This window comes from Ailuropoda melanoleuca, chromosome 10, assembly GCF_002007445.2.
Source record: "Ailuropoda melanoleuca isolate Jingjing chromosome 10, ASM200744v2, whole genome shotgun sequence".
NCBI classification, from domain to species: domain Eukaryota; kingdom Metazoa; phylum Chordata; class Mammalia; order Carnivora; family Ursidae; genus Ailuropoda; species Ailuropoda melanoleuca.
Window position 1 is genome coordinate 18217661 of NC_048227.1, and position 6000 is coordinate 18223660.

Below are 6000 nucleotides of genomic sequence, written 5' to 3' on the forward strand. Positions count from 1 at the left end.
TCTTGCCTGTGATTATATTACTTGAAACATTTTTGATCGTTTGGAGTCTTGCCTTTAAGCTTTGTTAGGTGGACTCAGAGCAGCATTTAGTCCAGGGCTAATTCTACCCCACTGCTGAGGCAAACCCTTCTCGCACTCAGCCCAGTGCATTGTGAATTATGAGGTCTTCCACTAGAACTGGTGGGGAGAGGCATTATTATTTCCTGGTCGGTGTGATTCCTGAATCTTACACACTTTAATCCTTTATGGTGGTTCTTTATTTAACCTCAGGAATTTCTCTCACATTTCTTTTTCTTTTTTTTTTTTTTTTTTTAATTCCGGTGTAGTTAGCATATAGTGTTATGTTAGTTTCAGGTGTACAATATAGTGATTCAGTACTTCCATACAACACCCAGTGGTCATCAGGACAGGTGCACTCCTTAATCCCCACCACCTATTTCACCCATTGCCCCACCAACCCGCCCCTCTGGTAACCACCAGTTTGTTCCCTATAGTTAAGAGTCCATCTCTTTGTCTCTCTTTTTCCCTTTGCTCGTTTGTTTTGTTCCTTAAATTCCACATATGCATGAGATCACATGGCATTTGTCTTTCTCTGACTGGCTTCTTTCACTTCACATTATACCCTCTAGATCCATCCATGTGATTGCAAATGACAAGATCCCATTCTTGAGCTGATCAGTGTTCGGCTAAGGACTCAATGGGGACCTTCTGCAGATCCCCCGAAGAGCTCTCTCTGAATAGTTTTCTCCTCTCTGGTATTCCATCCTGTGAACTCTAGCCATCTTGGCCTTTCTGGAATTTCAGACCTATCTCCTTACCTCAGGTGGACCTCACTCTGCCTGGGATCACCCTCTCTGTGCTGGAAACTTTCTCTGGGCAGTAAACAGGGGCAATCCCAGAGCCTACCTCATTTTCCCCCTGTCTTTCAGAGTTCACTGACCTTCTCTGCTTAATACCCAATATCTTGAGAACCATTGTTTCATAATACTTTAAATAACCTGTTTGATGTTTCAAGTGCGAAGGTAGAGCCAGCTCCTGTAACCCCATCTCGGCCAGAAAAGGAAGCACTTCTTTTCAATGTTGAACTGAGGGCATGACAGTAGTGTGAGGAGACACATACACCCAGACCTGTACACATGCCCACAAAGAAAGAAAAGCTGTAATGGTCATAAAGAAAGAAACAAGGCCGTCAATATTCACAGCTGATGAGACTGTGTAGAAACATTCTACAGGATACAGAGTCATATTAATAACAAATAAAAGAGTTCATCAAGTTGCTGGATACAAGATCAATACCCAGAAAAAAAATCAATTGCCTTCTTAAACACAAGCCAGAAACAATTAAAAACAGCAATTTAAGAGATTCAATGTACCATAACAACAAAACCCCTAATTTAATTAGAAGTATATCTAGCAGAGGATGTATATAAACTTTATGTAGGAAAATATAGTATGTTACTGAAAAACATATGAGAAGACCTGAAGAAATGGGAAAATCATGCTGTGTTCTTGGATCAGAAAATCTCAGTAAAGATGTCAGTTGTTCACAGGCTTAGCTACAAATTTATGTAATTGCTATGTAAATATTCAAATGCTTAATATGAATATTATTATCTTAGTGGATCTTCACAACAAGGTCTATAAAACCCATGTGAAAAAGTAAGGGCCAAGAATATCTAAGACAACTTTGAAAAAGAAAAATAGAACATTTCCTTCTTTGGCATCAAGATTTACTGTAAAATTGCTGTATCAGTAAGGGTCCTGTCAAGAGCGAGATACCATACCAGTTGCTATAACAGAGAGAGTTTAATATAAAGAACTGTCAACTGGGTATAAAATTGATTAGGTAAATAAATGCTATAAAGGACACAAAGCTACCACAGAGGCAGTGACAGGAGCTCACTACTAACTCAGGAATGAAGGGAGAAAGGGAAGTGGATGGAATTATTCAAAGTCATGCTGAGAGGAGGACCCCACACTACTGACTCTGAGTTCTGAGGAGGGAGCACCCGCTCCTTGGTGCTGGTGTCCTGGAGGGGGTGTGTTGAGGCTGGTTCTCAAGTGTGGGGGGAACTGCCAACAGTCAAACCACTGCTACTGGAAAGAATCACCGCTCCTGGGCTGAGGAAGTGGGGGGGTGTGATCACCACAGGGACTGCAAGCAGAGGAAAGGAGCAAGCTTCTTATTCTTCTCCCAGCCTCTCAGCTTGAGAGCCCACTATTGACGCCTAACAGAAGCAACTGGCAAAGCAGAACTGGGGGTCATGCAGTCCCAACCCCAACATCACAAAGTGTCGTGTGAAAGTTTGGAGCTGAGACACAGAAACTTAGTAGCTGGGAAAGCCACACAATGGAAACCGCATTATGGGCATGGGAATGAACCTAGTAGTTAGAACAATGTTACAAGACCATCTAGACACAGACCTTCTTGTAATCAGGGAGTTTGGTATATGACATGATAAAATAGGAACCATTAGTGCTGAGCGATTTGCTATCCATATGGGAACAGATTCAAATTTGATGCCTAACTTTATGGAAAAAATTCCAGATGTAGTCAAATTATATATGCGAAAAGCATAATATAAATAAAACCTTTAGAAGAAAGCCTGGGAGAATCTTTTTATGAGATTCAGTGGGAAAAAAATTTCTCAAATAGAACAGAAAAAACCTAAGTCACAAAGGAGAATACTGATAGACACCAGTACATTAAATTGAAACTTCCATATGACAAAATACATATTAAATCTTGGGAACAGACAGTCTGAGGGAAGGCGCTTGCCAATCATATAATTAATAAGGGATTAGCATGTAGGATGTATTAAGAACCCTCAGAAATCATTAAGAAACAACCCAATAATGATAAAATATGTGAAAAAGCAATTAGAAGGAAAAGAAAACCTGATATCCAATAAACTATAAAAATATTCTCAATGCCTCTATTGGGTCTATTCAAAATGTAACAGTGAAATACCTGTTTGTTCTTGTCGGACTAACAAAATCAATAAATCTGGCAACACAAGGGCTGGTGAGGATATGGAGAAGTGGAAATTCACCTTTCTGGTGGGAGTGTAAATTGGTAAAACCACTTTGGACAGCAATTTTGCATTACCTAGTACAGTTGGAGTCTCCTGTGCTCATTACCTACTGCTTCCATTTCTGGGTGTTTGTGCTGGAAAAACTCTCCTGTATGTGCCCAAGGAGAACGAAACAAAGATGCTTATTATAGTAGTTTGTCATTGCAAGAATATAAAAACAACCAATATTCTCTCGGTTGCGGAATGGTAAATAAATTATAGTTTATTCGCAACAGGATATGATATTATCATTTAAATGAATGATTCAGATCCGTATGTATCAATACAGATAAATTAAGAAAACTAAGTTTGGAGAGAGCAAGTTTTAAAAGGATACTGCCTATAAAATTTAAAATACACAAACATTAAAAAATATATATATACGTATGTATATGCACACACGTACATAGATAATAAATATAGTTTATGCATATATACAAAAACAGAATGAATGTAAACTTAGTCGTAGTTTATTCATACCAATCTGATATTGAAGGTATTTCTGGGGGAGGATGGAAATACAGAGAAGAATATGGGGTATTAATGAGGACATGTTTACCAGTGCCTCTAACATTTTGTTTCTTTAAAAAGAGTTTTAAAGCAATCTGGTGAAATGTTAACATCGTTCTAACCTTGGAAAAGATCACATAGGTGTCTGACACGTTCTTTTCTGTACATTTGCAATGTTACATAACTAGACAAAGGGCAAGATTGAGATGATGAATGCAAAGCACTGAGGGCACACTGCGTTATCAACATTTTATTTGTTAAACTGAGTGTCCAAAGTCATTTGCAAAGGATCATGGCTTTTGGACGCAGAGGAAGCTATATGTCACTTCTGCTGGCTGAAACGAGAGGCTCTCTTCCCGGCTTTCTGTAAACTACGTCCCGCCTCCATCCCTCCCCTGGTTCACTCCACTCATTTAGGACATTAGGACTCATTTCACAGCTGCAGAAAGTAAAGCTCAGAGAAGTCTAGTAATCGGTGCACAGGGACCGAACCAAATAGTGTTTCTTTTGGAGCTGGGACCCTTTCAAAATTCGATTCTCCGTTGGCTCTCTGGCCCAGGACACTCCATGCAAGATGGAGCAGTGCAGGTGGAATTAGCCACGTGTGAGTTTGAACCTGACCTCATGTTGTGGAGGTCAAACTATCCTCCTTCTTGGAGTCTGGGTTTTCTCAAGAACAACAGAAATATTGGGAAGATAAAAGCTAGTTCATGGGCGTACTGCAGAGCTTTGTGGGTTAGCATATCACATGACTCCTGGCTTAGAGAGAAACTCAGTCACTCAGGGGTCCTCTGCGGAGTGGGCTACCCAGGGGATATCTACTCCCCTTTCTTCAACAGAAAAATCCAACTCTTCTCACTCACTCTGTGTCTTCCTCACTCAGGCTCCAGAACTGAACCTGACACCAGGAGCTCCAAACTGCAACAAAGAATCAGCCCCGGACCTTTTGCAGGAGCTGTTGGGAAAGAGAAACAGTCTTCGCATTAGGATTGCTGAACTCTGGTTGTTGGCTGCTTTACCCTCTTGAGAATAGATTCTGCTAGAGAGCGAAGACAGCACAAGAGAAAGAAATACAAGAGACAGGAAGATAGAGTTCTGATGACATTGTTAAAGCTCCTGGATCCAGCCGTACCTGAAACTTGCATGAACCTTTCAGTTATATGAGCTAGTCACCCCTTCTCCTCCCTTGCTTCATTTTTTCCTATTTTTATGTTTGTTTGTTTGACCCTGTTTGAATGGGGTGTCTACAACTTAACACCCAAAAGAGTTAAAATTCTTAGTGTTTCAAGGTTTTAGTCAAATCATTGACACTAAAATGCTGATGAGGATACCCACAGTTCTACAACCTGGTTCATTTTATTCCAGACTAACATCCCCATCTGCCCAGCTATTTCCGGTAGAGCAATCGCCCAACATCTTCAAGCTCTAGCTCGAGGAAATGCTACCTGGATACTCAGGGACAGTGTCGAATTCTCTGGTTGTGACATAAGTCTCTTTCATGCAAAGTGTTTAGGAAGACACGGAGCAAATTCTTCCCTCTGATTCTTTAAGCACAAGAGACCTAGGTGGTGATGCAGCCGCATTAAGCCCCGATCCAGGCAAGCACCTGCAGAGACTCCCAGCTGCCTGGATGAGGCAGCCTGATGGATGGCGGGGCTCCTGGGGCTCTGCAAGACGTTTTGGCAGCTGGAACACACAGGCAGAGAAGAATGACCTGCCAGAATGCATGGTTTCCAGATCCTTTTGGCCATAGGTGCAGACTCTAGTCTTTAGACCAGCTTCATTCCATCCCCTTGCCTGGCCCAACCAGGAAAGAGGCAGCTTTTCTTTGGGGGGGGGGGGAGCATAGACTCATTTTGCTGTCACAGCCAGGTGATCCTGCATACCTCTATCCGCAGCCTTTCTATGGCGGATGGTGGTTCACACGGGCTTTGGGGTCAGAAAAACCTGGGTCCCAATAATAATCTTTTTGCCACATAGGAGCTATATGATCACGCCTTTCAGAGCCTCTGTCGCTTTAAGTATAAAATGTGGCCAATGAGGGGCACCTGGGTGGCACAGCGGTTAAGCGTCTGCCTTCGGCTCAGGGCGTGATCCCGGTGTTATGGGATCGAGTCCCACATCAGGCTCCTCTNGGGCTTTGGGGTCAGAAAAACCTGGGTCCCAATAATAATCTTTTTGCCACACAGGAGCTATACGATCATGCCTTTCAGAGCCTCTGTCGCTTTAAGTATAAAATGTGGCCAATGAGATTATCTATCTCCAAGGGATACAGTCCTAACTGAGGGTCAAAGAAAGTCACGTAGTAAAGTACTTAGCACACGGCCTGGCCTGCCTCAAACACAAAACATGTTCATTATCACGAGAAGTGACTACAGNTGGCCAATGAGATTATCTATCTCCAAGGGATACAGTC

The 6000-nt window shown here is 42.0% G+C and overlaps 1 long non-coding RNA gene across 1 annotated transcript in view; it reads left to right on the forward strand.

The window, feature by feature from the left end:
- Positions 1 to 5572, forward strand: part of LOC109491234 — a 60833-nt gene extending 55261 nt beyond the window's left edge. The window contains exon 3 of the long non-coding RNA XR_004628444.1: positions 4468 to 5572. This is a non-coding gene — a long non-coding RNA (uncharacterized LOC109491234). The remainder of the gene's footprint in view (positions 1 to 4467) is intronic.
- Positions 5573 to 6000: the final 428 nt, after the last annotated feature.